At 34.2% G+C, this 16,989-nt stretch overlaps 1 long non-coding RNA gene across 2 annotated transcripts in view; it reads left to right on the forward strand.

The window, feature by feature from the left end:
- LOC103911686 (uncharacterized) overlaps window positions 1-7,775 on the forward strand; it is a 42,481-nt gene extending 34,706 nt beyond the window's left edge. The window contains exons 2-3 of one of the 2 annotated variants that reach the window (XR_011016738.1): window positions 4,787-4,820; window positions 6,957-7,775. This is a non-coding gene — a long non-coding RNA (uncharacterized lncRNA). The remainder of the gene's footprint in view (window positions 1-4,786; window positions 4,821-6,956) is intronic. The other variant, XR_012385598.1, reaches the window with a different exon arrangement.
- Window positions 7,776-16,989: the final 9,214 nt, after the last annotated feature.

The raw sequence follows: 16,989 nt of genomic DNA on the forward strand, positions 1-16,989 counted from the left end.
CTGGTGGTGGTGTAATGGTGTAGGGGGATATTTTCTTGGCACTCTTTGGGCCCATTAATACCAATTGAGCATTGTGTCAATGCCACAGCCTACCTGAGTATTGTTGCTGACCATGTCCATCCCTTTATGACCACAGTGTACCCATCTTCTGATGGCTACTTCCAGCAGCATAATGCACCATAAAGCGTGAATTATCTCAGACTGGTTTCTTGAACATGACAAAGAGTTCACTGTACTCAAATGGCCTCCAGTCACCAGATCTCAATCCAATAGAGCACATTTGGGATGTTGTGAAACTGGAGATTAGCATCATAGATGTCCAGCGGACAAATGTGCAGTGATTGCATGATGGTATCATGTCAAGATAGACCAGAATCTCTGAGGAATATTTCCAGTACCTTGTTGAATCTATGCCAAAAAAGTATTAAGGCAGTTCTGAAGGCAAAAGGGGATCCAACCCGGTACTAGTAGGGTGTACCTAATAAAGTGGCCGATGAGTGTATATATATAATTTATGACAACACCTTTCAGTGTCAGAAGGTACTTGTAATGTTTGTCCTAATTATGAAAAGCTTTCTCTGCAGCCATTTATTAATACATTATACCTGTGGCCAACTAGGGTTACATCTCATTATGCAATGCATTGCCATTTGCAAAAAAGAAAGAAAAGAAAATCCAAGCACAATGACCAAAATGTTTTTACTTTTCTGGGAAGTTAAAGCAAACAAGAAGGAAGGTTAAATAACGTGCAAGCCCACTGTTGATGAACATTATTTAGAGAGATAAACATTTCAATACAAATTTATTTGACAGATTAGAAAATATCATAATATGAATTTGACCTTTCATGCCAAAAATAAATATAAGTTCAATTCTTTAAGCTTGGTATTTTGGAAAGAAGTGGCAAAATTTTTACTTTCAAATCAAAATGTGTTCTCATTTTCTCCTTTGACATTTACATGACAAAATGACATGGCAGAATTTAGATTTTTAGTCACTGTATTTCTTTACAGTCTGCAGTGTCAGTGTTTCATGATGAGGTCTTTTGTGTTTGTTAATATTACATCCCTAAAAATGAAGTCCTAATCCACTGACAAAGGAGGGTGAGTGAGAATAATGTGAGAACTCAGTATCTCTGAAGCGTTGTCTTTCTTAATGCAAAGTAGTGCTAACAGTGTCATGCAATGGCATGCAATCAGACTCAACAACGGCTCAGTAGACTGAGATAGGATAGAGTGTCAGATCAAGTTACCCACTTATCCATCTTATGGAAAACAAACTGTTTCAGGTCACCTTGAGCAATGGTTTGTCCAAAGCAGAGGATTGCTTTTCCATTTGGCCCCTTTGGATACACTCGGGGTTCTGATTTCCTTATAATAAAATTTGAAAGAGGGAGTTAACTGATTAATATGTATTTGGGTCTTGTGTTCATGTTATGCAGAAAGCCTGTAGGGTTTATTTCGATGCCAATTATCCTATACAGGAAGTTGAGAACAAAGGGTTGCTGCCATAATAGAGATCCTTAAAAAAAAAAATCATAACTGATGAATCTAAGATGACACATATTGGACGAGAGACTTACAATGTTGGGCAGAAGTTCTTTTTTTTTCTCTCTCGATTAATGAAGAGATTTTAAGGGACAGTGAGAAAATAAAAAATCACTCACCATTTACTTACCCTCTAGTGGTTTCAGATATGTATGCGTTTCATTTGCCTCTTGATCAAGGTCACTGAAATCCATAGTAGGGAAAAAATGATGGAAATCAATGGCTACCAGTTCCAACATTGGAACAAGTCCAAAGTAATTGATTGATATAGAATGTTCACTTTTGGGTGAACCATGTTTTTAATTACACTTTAAAGTGTAATAACAAACTAATGTTTTGTACACTGTAAAACACAATAAGTTAAGGTAACTCAAACCATTTTAGGAAACCGACTGCAACAAACTATTTCAAAGTTCAAGTCCAAAACTAATCCTAATGAGTACTGTAAACTTAATCCATTTGAACAGACGAAGCAATTTGAGCACAGTAAAACCCAATAAATGAAGAGAACTTAAACCAACTGAATACTGTAAAACTCAATAAGTTTAGTCAATTCAAACCAATTTAGGAACTGATTGCAACAAACCATTTGAGTTAGAAAAAAAACTAATCTGAGTATTGTGAACTTAATCCAGTTAATCCAGTAATGACATATTTAATAAACTTATTACCTCAACACTGAGTTCAAAACTCTTTTTAAATCAGTAGAATTAATTTTCAGTCAATTTTGAGTTAACTACACTCATTTCATTTGATAAAATTGACTGTTAGGTTTTACAGTGTTGTGGCAGACTCGTAGCCAGGAGTTCCGGTGGGAGACCCCTCAATGACATAAGTCCAGAATTTGTCCCATACTTGAGCTCATTTCTCCTATTTTGACTGCTACACCATCATAAATTGTTAAAATAATTGAAATAGGCTTTAAAACCATGCCGAATCATCGGTTGACTGTCACATCAGTGTGACTTCAGTTAATCAGTTTTGGTCAATGCAAACTATTATTTTTCATGAGTCCAACATTCAGTTGTGCAAGAAAACATACAATAGGGCATAAGTAAAGTCATATTTCACTACACTATAAAACCCAACGGTCAGCTTTTTCAAATGAAAATGAAATGTTGAAGGTAATGAGTTAATAAAATACTTCATTACTTTAAATTTAAATTTAATTTAAATGGAGTAGGTTCACAGAAAAGAAAATATTTTACAAGTAACTTTTATAAATCTTGGACCTTATTCTTAAAAACAAAAAAAATTACAGATAAAAAGGTGTGAAGCACCAAGAGAATCCCATTTTAAAATTCATTAAATTTTAATTTTGCTATTGTTGTTATTCATGAATTTTCAATCAAATGTGCTTTGAGGCTAGACAAATCATGAAGCTCATATTATGAAGCTCAAATTCTGATTCAGGAAAGTTGAATGTGCTGGCCAGTTTGTTATTTGCCTAATAAATGACAACCGGCTACAGTTTTTTTTTATGTAAAACTTCAACAAATTCCTTTTTTTTCTAATGATATATGATGTAATAGATTTGTTGGAATTTCTTTATTCTAAATCTTTAGAAAATATTTTGGTACTTTAAAAAGTATCATTAATGATGACTATCCAACAAGCTAATACAGCAAAAAAAAAAGTGCTTAAAATGTCAGTAAAATGTAGTATTTAAATCTCATAAATAATCAGAAAATGAGGCGAATGACTGCAAACAGGTTTACATTTTGAGAAAAAAAGGACCACCCCTTACGAGCCTGAGTGGGGTCTGTCGTAAATAACTGTATAATATGCAAAAAAGCTAATTGGGTTTATTGTACAGCATAGCATCTGTTTTCAAATATATTCTGCCTGTGTACACAAAGGGATTTGTTTGCTGTATGTATTTGTTGTGTTTATGTGATTTATATGTTTTAATGTATTCATATTTTGCTCGTATGACAAGCCCACATCTTTATTTTCACTATACTAAACATACACGGTCATTTCTTTGTAGACAGCAAGAAATTAATAATGAACTTTACACAGATGTCAGCTGTCTATTATTTCAAAATGTGACTGCTAATGGTGAAAGTTTTAAGAAACCTTTGGCCTGTAACTTTAAACCTAATTCTTTCCCGTGAATAAAGAGTGTATTTGTGAAATTTAGACCTAAAGTCAAATCAGGATATGTGCAAGTGCTTATTTTCTGTTACAATAGGGGGTGTGAATTACTGTCTAGTTAGGGAACAATGCCAGGTTAAAAGGTATTCAAGCTAACAAATACTGCTCAAAAAAATAAAAATAAAGGGAACACTTAACACAATGTAAGTCCAAATGTTCCCTTTATTGATTTAAGCAGTATAAAATAGTTTAGCTGCTAAACCTGTCAAGTAGAGCACAACTTCAGTTGTTGAAAAATATATCCATTGCTGTCTGCATTAAAAACAATAGTCAGATCACTTTCATTACAAAGCTATTCCATCTTTAGCTGCATCATTTGAGGATGTACTCAACAGTGAAATTACTCTAAACATGTAAGATTGTTTTGTATATTGTAGCGAGGCAGAAGGAAAACACAAACACAGTGGCGTAAGTTACAAACAATTCCCCCAGAGGGTGCTTTATTTACAAAGGTGATAGGTGAAAATAGGGTGCTCTTCGTAGTGTTGGTGCTCAAGTGCTCCGGGGAGAAGGTGAAGGATGGTGAGAGTTCGGTTGTCGGATCGTTCACAAGCTGGAGTCTGCTGTGGGAGAGACACAAGCGTTAGCGCAGGGAGTCATGTGTAAATGAAGCTCGTATTCCTCCTGTGTGGGGCTGGCTTATATCTTTCTCCGGCTGAAGAGGTCCAGCTGTGAGCAATCCAGTGCTGATGAGGTTCCAGCTGGGGTGAATATGTGACCAGGGCGACGTGACATCAGTAGGCTCGCTGCAATATATATATATATATATATATATATATATATATATATATATATATATATATATATATATATATATATATATATATATATATATATATATATATATATATGAGCAAAAGAGACTCGCAGTGTTTCATTTTCTTTTTTACATACACGATTATGTCGTTGAACTGTTGTATAAATGCAATATCACACTCGTAGCAGTGCTATAGGGCTGTATATTGGCACTGGTGGGAGGCGTGAGTAGAAAAAGGACAAAAATATTGAGTATGTTTTTTCCTATATCAACAGCTGCTGGTTACCAGTGTTCTAAAAATGTATATCTTCTTTTTTTGTTTCAGCAGAAAACTCATACAGGTCTGAAACACATTAGGGGTGAGTAAATGTTTGTAAATGAGTACATTTTCTTTTTTTAAATTAGCACAAGATAGAACAAAGTTGAAACTGATTACAAGTTTCTAAACTAAACTAAAAACAACAATACAGCAATTTGAACTTTTATTATACACAATGCACTTGTGTTGGTGCATATGAAGACATTAGAAAACTTTCTCATAATTATAGGATTAAATATATATATATATATATATATATATATATATATATATATATATATATATATATATATATATATATATATATATATATATATATATATACTGCCATGTAGCATTTGTTTTTAAGACAAAATGCAGCCATACGTATTTCTGGCTAGAGTCACAATCTCCAGAAATGTATATAGGTCTACATTTTCAGAATGAGCCTAAGTTGTGGACTATGAATGAACTATCCCTTAAAGTATACAATACCATTAAAGATGCTGGTCTTAAAAAAAATATATATATATATATATATATATTTTTTTTTTTACATATTATTTTTATTTGTTTGTTTTGATAGAGCAAAGCTGAGACTGGTGTGCTTTGATTGCAAGTTTCTGAATGAAACTAATAACAACAATACTGCAATATGAACTTTTATTATGCTCAATGCGCTTGTGTTGGCGCATAAGAAGACATTAAGAAACATTCTCATAATTACAGGATTAAATTTTAAAGAAAACAAACGAATCATGGGGGAAAACAAACAACATTTCCAGAATATGATCGCCAAGAGCAGCTGGAGATTGGACCTCATGCAGGAAGAGAGCAAATAAACACAGTAACTCAAGCCAAGTCTAATAAATGACACATTTGTGCAGTTTCTTCTTACTTCAGTACAAATGTTTATTCAAGCATTACATTAAAGATAATCTTTTTTAAAAAAAAAAAACAGATGCAAAAAATCACATTTAAAGGGATAGTTCCCTTTAAAATTAATATTATATCATCATTTACTCTTTTTTTTTCTGTTAAAAATAAATAATTTATTAATTTATTATAGCTTATTTAAAATAAGTAGTTTGAGCCAACAGCAAACTTTATTTGTGTGTGCGTGTGTGTGTGTACTCTAAACTTTAAATAAGAAGCTGTGTCCAAACTTTACTATATATATATATATATATATATATATATATATATATATATATATATATATATATATATATATATATATATATATATATATATATATATATCAGAGGGGAATAATAGAAAGATAACAAGTGCGTAAACCTAACCGTAAGCCTAAACTTAACACTAACTATAAATGTGTCCCCTAATTTGGATTAGTTGATTTTAAAGTTGTTCTAGAATTAACAAAAATGTTAATCCAGGAACATATCATATTTGATAAAATCAGGTTGGTGATATAAAACTCATAAATAGGGAGAGCTATCCCTTTACATTGCAGATAAAAGACACACTCATCTTAATATCTTTGAAGAGTTCAGAAGCAAAAACCTCTAAATGCTATCCAAAATCTCCTAAAATTTACATTTTTCTCAGCCTCTATGTTTATTTTCTCATCTCCCTACGTTTATATTCAAGTATTACTCTTTAAAGGCAATGAAAAAACTTATTTGTCACTATAAAAGTAACATTTCTGAGCCTACAAATAAAAGTATGAGAATGCATATTTTAGAAGAACAAATCACACGGTATTTAGAGGTTTTTGCATCTAAACTCTTCATTTCTTTGTCTATAAAAATATATAATATAATATACATGTTCATATAATTAAATTGAACAATGAAGCAACAAAAGAGTTAATATTCATTATATTTATTGACGGATTTATGTTGATTAATATCTCACAGGGTGGCCTAGTTTACTTTGGGAACACCCTGGCCTACATGATAAAATAATCCTATAAGTTTCTCCCTCCCAGAAAAGCAGGCTGTGTGATTCAACACTTTTCCTTTGTTAATCGTCTCTCCTTGAGTAAGTGGCTCTCTGTCGTTCTATGACAGCATTGCAATGAATGTTTTATTTCACGTAAGACCAGTCCTGTATACATCCCCCCACACTGTGCTCATCATGAGACTGGAGTATGTTAATATATAAACACATCTGCAGGGATGCAATGAATAATATGTCTCTCTTTTTTCATTATATTTTCTCTGTTAAGCAGACTGCCGCCTCCGTGGTGCCCGTCCAGACAATTGCAGCTGCATTCCACCGAGGACTGGATGATCGCAGCATTTTCCTCCTTAAATTCAGATACTCGTTGAAGTGAGACTCCCATAAGATGTCTAATGAAGCAAATAAGTGATTCAGTGCTGGTTTTGAAGAGGCAGGAGGGAGCAAAAACATTGCAACGCCGAGGCTGGGACCCACAAGACAGTGCTGTCGACTCTCATTTAGATGTTTTACTAAGACTCTGCCAAAAGTGTTTTTTCACCATTTGTTCCGAATAATCAGAGAAAACCCTCAGAGCTCAACTTTCGCTTTGAGAATGTGGAAACAAAGACAAAGACATGCCTGCCGGGCCCGAAGTAAATCTGGAATACTAGTTTAGCAAGTCTAATGCATTCAGTTTATGTGGTGTAAGAAGTGTAATTAAATGTCACTGATTAGATCACTCAGAAATGAATATTCTGTTGTACTTAAGTTGTTTTGCGGTTTTATGACGGCATTTCTTCCTTGGAATTGACACGCTTGCACATTATAAACTTAGTTGTATCACAGTAGCTCTCTGTGAAATTTAATCATTATTTGCTCATTATGTTGACCACTAGAGGGCTGTTAACTATTAGAAATGGTGTTAAGTATAACCAACAGTACTTTAGTCTTTATGTGTTCCTTTTTAGTTCCATTTTAGATGGTTTAAGTAAGTTTGCTAGCCTTTGAAACTTTTATTTGTTTTTTAATGAAAAAAAAAAAACTAATTAGAAATGAAATAGTTTGGGTTTAAAAACTGGATTAAATTGTGTATTCATTGACAAACTCATTATCAGTGTTTTCTTCTTGTCTTCCAAAATATTTTATTTAAGTGAACTGAACTGAAGTTTGGACTGACATGTAGGTGAGTAAATAGCAAATAAATTTGAAATAATTGTCACTTTTTGATTAATTATTTAATGGATTTTCATGGAATAATATTAAACTATAATTTGTATTTTTTATCATTGATAAGCACAGTTTTCATGTTTACAATTAGTGCATTTAGTGTCTGTAAATTGAAGATTTCATTTCTATTTTTTTATATGTTTTTATTTATTGATTTGTGTTTGCGTAGATTTGCTGGTTGGCATAGTAAGTAAGTAAAGTTTATTTATAAAGCATATTAAACTTCAGTTTGGCACTGACCAAAGTGCTGAACAAAACCATAACACACATTCTAAAACAGTAAAATAACAATAAAAGTAATAATAAAAATAATATATGACAACATTCATTCATTCATTATGCTTAGTCCCTTTATTAATCTGGGATTGCCACAATGGAATGAACCGCAGCGGATGCCCTTCCAGCCGCAACCCATCTCTGGGCAACATCCAAATTTATTCACTTATTCACACTCATACATACGGACAATTTAGCCTACCCAATTCATCTGTACCGCATGTGTTTGGACTGTGGGGGAAACCGGAGCACCCGGAGGAAACCCACGTGAACGCAGGGAGAACATGCAAACTCCACACAGAAACGCCAACTGACTCAACTGAGCTGATGTTTGAACCAGCGACCTACTTGCTGTGAGGTGACTGCACTACCTACTGCGCCACTGCATCGCCTATATGACAACAACAATGGACAATTAAGATTAAAAGCCAGGGAAGGCAATAGAATAAAACTGTGTCTTAAGTCTGGACTTAAAAATAGAGAGAAGAAGCGCTCATAATGTCCGGTGGCAGTTGGATACACAAACATGGAGCAGTGACTGCAAAGGCTCTGTCTCCTTTCAGTTTAAGTCGTGACCAATGAGTTTGTAGTAAAACTTTATTCCTAAGAGACTGAAGAGTTGTAAGTTGATAAGTTCAGAAATATAAGAAGGTGCCTGCTTCCCCACTCAGTGTTTTAAAAACAATAAGTAAAATCTTGAAATGAATTCTAAAATTAACAGGAAGCCAATGAAGGGTTGCTGGAACTAGTCAGATATGAGCATGTTTTTAATACCTGATAAAAGTCTAGCTGCTGCATTTTGAACCAACTGCAGCCATGCCAATGAAGATTGAGGAAACTTAATATTCTAGGTGAGACATGATAAAAGCATGTATGACTTTTTCCGGATCTTGAATAGGTATGTATTTAAGTCTGGAGAGGATCCTCAGCTGATAGAAACTGTTCTTAATGACTGAGCTAATTTGTTTTTCTAGACAAAACTCAGAATCAAAGATAACTGCTAGACATGACACAAAAATCCATTTAAAATCTACTGTATAATTAACACATTTTATATGGAACTCACAGAACTTTCCCCATAACCAAGCCATCTCCACTAGTTTATCCGCTGGCCCTTTAAGGGAAAGTCCAGGAAGGTCACAAACTCCTGACTGAAAAGTCAATGGCAAGGAACAGTGCCAGCAAGCTCGAACAAAACCATCCTTGTGAGTCAAAAAAAAGAAAAGTATGCCAAATGTATTACAAGAAGATTTCCCTTGAACAAATTTGCAGTTTCTAAGTCTCTTCTATCTCTTATTTCAGCTGTTGGAGAAAAGCCCAAGATTCCACAGGTTAAGCAATCTAGTGTTCTGGAACATTCAGTTCAAACCTTCATTTATCTGCAATAACAACTGCCGAAGTCTGGACAGAGATGACTGAGAGGAGAGAGAGGTGAGTCTGCAGTGTAAAGACAGTAGATCAATATGAATTCAGCTCAATTTCCTTATGCCATTATATCTTAAACTAAATAAAACCTAATCAGGTTTCTAAATATAAATATAGGATGTTTGTTTAAATGTGTCTATTTTGATCTTAATTTTGATCTTAATAGAATAACTGAATAAAAAAATGCATCAATATATTGTACAATGTTAATTTAAGTTCATGTTAAAAAGGTAAATATGTTTTTACCCCATTTGAAACACACACTCACAGGCCACTTTATTACGTACACCTTACTAGTACCAGGTTGGACCCCCTTTTGCCTTCAGAACTGTCTTAATCCTTCATTGTATAGATTCAACAAGGTACTGGAAATATTTCTCTTATGCATACCTCAGTTGTAATGAGTGGTTATTTGTGTTACTGTTGCCTTTCTATCAGCTGGAACCAGTCTGGCCATTCTCCTCTGAATTCTGGCATCAACAAGGCATCTGCACAGTACTACCGCTCACTGGATATTTTCTCTTTTTTCTCTTTTCTCCATCTCTATAAACCCTAGAGATGGTTGTGCATGAAAATTCTAGAAGATCAGCAGTTTTCTGAAATAATAAAGATCAGCCCGTTTGGCATCAAGAATCATGTCACGTTCACTCAAATCACCTTTCTTCCCCATTATGATGCTCGGTTTGAACTGCAGCAGATCGACTTGACCATGTCTACATGCCTAAATGCATTGAGTTGCTGCCTTGTGTTTGGTTGTTTAGAAATTTGCATTGACAGTTAGTTATTCCCAGGGCCGTTTACATCGAACACTCACCCCCAACATGGAGAACCAGGATGTACACACATAAACTACAAACAATTTAGCTTGCCCAATTCATCTGTAGTGGGGTAACCCAGAGCACCTGAAGGAATGGTGGCGATCGTGAACTGAAGACCAGTGGGCGCTTTCATTTTTGAGGGGCACTTTTTATCCAAGAGAAAAAAGGGCATATGCACTGCACAGGTTGAGTCCTATCTGTACAGGTCCCTACATACATGACTTGTCACTTGGCTATGATGGTACAATTTGTAAAGCTGATACAACATTATATAACACAAATTACATAACACAATTTAATGATTATGTATGATATATAATGTATGCAAATTATGTCATTTTCTGACTTTAAATGCACATATATTGTGTACCTTGAAGACATTTTTTTCCAGATTTAAAATAATTAATTATTTATTTATTTGTTGCTGTTTAAATAAATAAATAAATAAATAAGTATTGAAATAAATGAGTATTTCGTTTAATAAACTTGATTCTCAATCATAAGAAATGTAAACACTTGTTGGCATAACTAAATATGTAAAAAATACAAAACGAAAATAAAAATATCAATTAGAAATAATCTGAATTATTATTGCAATTGCTAATACAGCTTATTTATGTTTTTTCTGTGTTTTTTCAGTCTGCACTAAGAGCAGTTTTACTTTTATATACTGTATATTATAGTATTTCAGGTAGCACTCAACCACAGTCATTCACAGTAGCTTCAGCATCTTATTCCTTAGTGGAGCTTGTATGATGAGTGATGCGGTGTCCCATAACTCAATTAGAGGAGACACAGTCTAAAGATTTTTTTTCTTCTTCGAGAATCATTTTCTAATTCAGTTTATTAATCTGTTCAAAACATGGTGAGCTGTCAGACTAGAGAATCCTCATTATTCAATACACCTGAGAAAACTGACAGGGCCTGTAATGAGATTCTCACTCAGTGCTTTTGCAGTCTCATACTAAACAGCACAGGTGCTTCTAGAATAAAAGCATCTTAAAGCATCAATGTTATTAAGTTGGTTTAGTAATTATGGGTGCTATTGATTTATTTTGTCTGATTCACAGTAGGCTTGTGGGTTCAGATTTACTCACGCTAAGGTTATAGACCATTGTTAACTATTTGTTTTATTGGTATGACCATCAGTAGTCATTTTTTTATTGAGATTAGTTCATTTTCTAAATATGGGACAACACTTCCTTTGAATTTTCATTCTTGAAAAACATTATACAAAAACACCATTTGAACTAACCTTGTGATGCAACTAAATTAAAAGCTCATGTGTATGGATTATTATTACTTTTTGTTAAGTTTCATTCTTGATTCAGTGTTGTTGATTTTTTTCTTCTATTTTACAGCTGTTATAAAATAAAGCTAATATTTGTCAAATGTATGTCACAGTCAGGGGTGCCCAAACTTTTTCATATAAAGGGCCAAAAACCAAATATCATCACGACCCATGGGCTGAAGGTAAACATACCAAACCACTGTATATTACATTAAAGTTGCCATTAATTTCCTAATTAATTTCCTAATATTTCAAAATAAATAGAAAATCTTACTTTAAATCGTATTAACTAATGTAGTATAATTTTTTAAATTAGAACTTATTGCAATAAAAACATGAACAATCACATTTATAACACACTGTAGTTCAGAACCTGCCTTTGACTTGACTTTGACAGTATTTACATTTAAACAAAATCAATAACAAATAACAATAAATAATTTACACAGTTCAATTGAAACATTTAATTTCAGTTTGCATTTAACAATAAAACAAATGGTTATATTAAATTTTAATTGACAAACTCAAAACATCCGCATCATTCTTCCTCTCTTCTCAGAGGGATGGTGGGCCACATTAGCGGTTACCATTGGCCAACTTTCGCCCACTGGCCTTAGTTTATCACTGAGTTAGAAGCTTTCTGATGAAAGGATTGAATCGTTTTAGTCAAAATTAAATAAAATAAATCTAGAAAACGAAATGTTGCCAATAACATATTAGGAGAAACAGAAATGATTAATTCTGGGCCTTCTTATCCAAGAAACAGCTTAAGTTAATGTTGGCTCAGAATCTACAGTGTATATTTAAAACAGAATTGATTATGTCACCTTCTGTCACAACCACCAGTGATCTAATCCTTGCAGATCACTGGTAAACACGCAATTCACTAAAGAACTACAAATTCGCCATTATATGGACTACAAAGTCTGTCATGTACTTTGTACACACAAGTTCCCATTTTACACACACACACACACATCTTTGCTGAGTCTTGTTAAACTGTATTGTGAACTTTAAGTCGGATTTTCCTTGCCTTGCCTTGCCAGTTTTGACCCTTGCATTGTTTTGTTAGTTTTACTGTTTATTCCTGTCTGCTGCCTGACTTTTAACCATTTTCCTGTTTGATGACCTGTATACATCTGTTTGCCCTTTTGTTGACTCTTCGTTGCTTGCCTGACCATTCTCCCAAAAAACCTGCATTTGGATCCTCAATTCCATTGTCAGCGTCCCATCACATTACACTTCCAGAGTCACTCTAGTACAGTCAATTAAATCAGAAGATTTGACAATTTATATTTGACGAGTTATTTATTTATCATTATTATTTTTTAATGTTAAGGCCCCAGTACACTAACATGATGTGATTTAGAAGAAAACGTGTTTGTTTGTAGTTTGTTTCACGATCAAAAAAGAATTACAGAAAATGTGTTTCATTTTGTTCAGATTTGTTCAAACACCTTCAGACTACGATGGTAACAGGTAAGTCTACTGAATAGTTTTTTTGAAAAAAAAAATGGTTGTTCGCTACATTGCTACTTTTATTTTATCTGATTTTATCATGTGCCTGAAATACAGTACTGTTTTAAACTTTAGTCCACAGAGATGATTATTGGTCACTGAATTAAAAAGGAAGGTATAATATGCGTTCAGTACTTTGTTTATTCTGCCTAATAGCTCTCCTTATTTTTCACAAAAATAATGTATAGATAGTTGGCATGGTCGCTCAGTGGTTAGCACTGTCGTCTCACAGCAAGAAGGTCACTGGTTCAAGTCCTGGATGTGCTTGAGTTGGCATTTCTGTGTGAAGTTCTCTTCGTGTTGGTGTGGGTTTCCTCTGGGTGCTCCTGTTGCCCCTACAGTGCAAAGACATGTGCTATAGGTGAATTAAATGTACTAAATTGGCCGTAGTGAGTGTGTTTGTGCGTGTGAATGTGAGGCCGTATAGATGTTTCCCAGTACGGGGTTGTGGCTGGAAGGGCATCTGCTGTGTCAAACATATGCTGGAATAGTTGGCGGTTCACTCCGCTGTGGTGAACCCTGATAAATAAGAGACTAAGCCGAATGAAAATAAATTATTAATTGTCTGGATGTTAATAAATATTTACCCATACATTTTATAGGAAATTGCTAAACTTAATTCAAAGCATTCAACCTTTTCCAGATTGACCCTGTTAAGTAGTCCATTGAATTTACACCCAGAATGTTTTTTTTTTTTTTTTTTTAAATCTAAATACTTTCAGGAAGAGATTAATCCTATATGTTCTATATGCTGTCTGTTTAATTTAAGTCAAAGTATTGGGATCCTTCCTTTGGCCTCAAGGTGTCGATACAGTAGGTGCTCTTTCCTCTTAAGAGTCTCCTTATCAAAGTTTGTCCTTGCCCTTTCTCTCATCTTTAGTCCCAACACGTACCAGGCTCACCTTTATGAGAATATCACTCCCATCAAACACTTAGACAAATGCCAATTTCTAGATGAAGTTTGTCAAAAGCTTGGGTTGTACCGGTGATGCCTATAAAAAAATAAATGAATGTGAGCTTTAGGGAATTGAATTGAAGGCAGAGAGTTCTGCTTCTGCATCAAACTACAGTGTGGAGAGTTTGGATCCTGATAATAAATGACAACTTAATTCAATCTTGGCTGAAAAATGCCATTTTTAACTCCAGTCTGATGCATTGTGGCTGAATCTCTCCATCATTTGTGACATTTTGTCAAGGTTAAGGATTTTGTTTACCAGTCAACTTATTAAAGTCACTGTTCTCATCTTTTCTATCATTTTGTTGACAGTCCCCCAATCTATAAAACTGGAGATAAAGTTAGTAATTCGACAAGGATCAGACAGACCTCTCTATCTTTTTCCAGACCCGATATGTGGCCTCAGATAAGCTACACTTAGATCTGTTTTTTTTTCAGCATGCTTTTATAAAACTTGCTTAGTTTTTCTTTGTACCCTGCCTGATGTAGAGTGTTCATAATACTGTCAATAAACCTTTATAATCATTACATAATACATGTCATTTATGTGATTTAGATTTTATGCATGCTCATAACAACTGCCATTAAGTGTCATTCACTCAGTTATGAGATTTTAAATGTAAAGATGACATTGTTTGTTATAAGAACTTGACACAACCTTTGTTTTTGTCTTTGTCATGACAACATTAGAGACAACAACACTTGTCATAAATCTGTCATAAACATGACTGTCATTAAGCCATTGTAAATTTAGAATTTTGTGTCACATAAAATTTCCAATATGTGTCATGAAAATCATAATACTGTCATTTAAGTATTTTTGACCTCTACTACAGTGGTACAAGCTAAATTTGTCATTTAAATATCCCCAAATATTAATGACGCTGTTAAAAAATGATTTGACAGACTAATGACACTTTAAATGAGACATTTTAATCTCCATTAATAATGTGATTAGAAAAAATATATATTTATGACACAATTGTCTCAGGACAGGGTTCAGTGGTTAGCACTGTCGCTGCACAGTAAGTCCCACAGTCTAAAGACATTCGCGATAGATGAATTGGTTAAACTAAATGGCCATAGTGAATGAATGCATGTGTGAATGAAAGAGTGTATGGGTGTTTCCCACTACTGGGTTGTGGTTGAAAGGGCATCTGCTTTGTAAAACATATGCTGGAATAGTTGCAGGTTCATTCCGCTGTGGTGACCTCTGAAATCAAGATTAGTCGAAGGATAATAAATAAATGAATGTCTCAGGACAATCATGTTTATGACAGATTTGACAAGTTTTGTTGTCTTGGTAATGTCAAGTTTTCATGACAAAGATGAAGACGAAGATGAAAGATGAAGAGTTAAGTTTCCACAACAAACTAAGTCATTTTGCATTTAAAATGACAAAACTGAGCAAATTATACTTAATAAGCATGCATAAACTCTCATTTATGTGTCATGTCATAATTATAAAGGTTTTATGAAAGTCTTATGAACACCCGTGGTACCGAACAATAGACCCTTTTTAGGATGGTCCTGAACCATTTAACGGTCATTAGCATAATAAATCTTTGAATGTTTAGATTTAAATTATTTAAAAAATGTATGTACGTTTATAAAGCTATTATATTTATTCTATCATCTTTGCATCAAATTACAAAAGAAAACAACAACAAAAAAACGAATGCCACTTATGGGGCGTATCTAATCCAGTGTCTATGAGTGGGACAATAAATTTGGCATTGTTCTCACTTCTGGCTGCTGTTATCAGGCTCACGCAATTTCTTTCCTTTTTCTGAAAGTCTTGATAATTTAATTAAGGTTGTTTTTGTATTTTTGAGCAAAGAAGAATGCAAAAATGTATTTGTTGTGCTGTTTACCTACGATTGTGTACTGTGTAGTTGTTCTTTTAACTGACGACCTTCACTGCTGAGAAATCCGGAAATGTGAAAACGGTCCATATAGTCTTACTTCCAGGGCCGTTTATATCAAAGTTTATGTTTAGCTGCACCATGTTGATGTTTCAGAAGATTTCATTTTTACGAGGTGGGTCGTTAGACCAACACTCAACCTTCAACCTGGAGGACCAGGACATACACACATATACTACAGACCATTTAGCTTACCCATTTGACACACAATGTCTTTGGACTGTGGGGGAAACCGGAGCACCCAGAGGAAACCCACATGAACACAGGGAGAACATGAAATCTCCACACAGAAATGCCAACTTACCCAGCTGGAGCTCGAACCAGTGAACTTCTTGCAGTGAGGTGACATGGCTACCCACTGCGCCACTGTGCTGCCCCCATATTGTCTTGTTTATGTTTTTTTTTTGTAGAACTGTTGACATTTATGTACACTTTTAACATTGTTTGTTTAATTAAAAGGATTCATATTTTGGACTTTTATCTAAACTTTGCTGCAGGATGACCTATTGGCAAATTCGTCTTCATTTTATCTCAGGGGTTGCATAGCATTTAAATAGCTAAAGGTTAATGGCATTACAATGACTTTCTCAAACAGGTTATTGATTAAGTGCTCATTAATGTTTGGATGTTTCCCAGCTGATGCAGCATATAATGTTATGCTCCAGACTTTGCCTCATGGCCATATGGAGCTATTATACACATTTGATAGCCAGTCCACCAGTTTTGTTGCTGTAACCTTTTTACTGCTGATAGATTTCCTTCTTTTATTGGTGGAGCACAGTATTAAAAATACAACCCACTGTGTGGGAACTGAAGCACTCACAGTTAAGTGTGTGATTAATGCATGACAATATGTTGAACATGGACCCCTAGCAATATGAATGAAC

This window comes from Danio rerio, chromosome 9 (assembly GCF_049306965.1).
Source record: "Danio rerio strain Tuebingen ecotype United States chromosome 9, GRCz12tu, whole genome shotgun sequence".
NCBI lineage: Eukaryota > Metazoa > Chordata > Actinopteri > Cypriniformes > Danionidae > Danio > Danio rerio.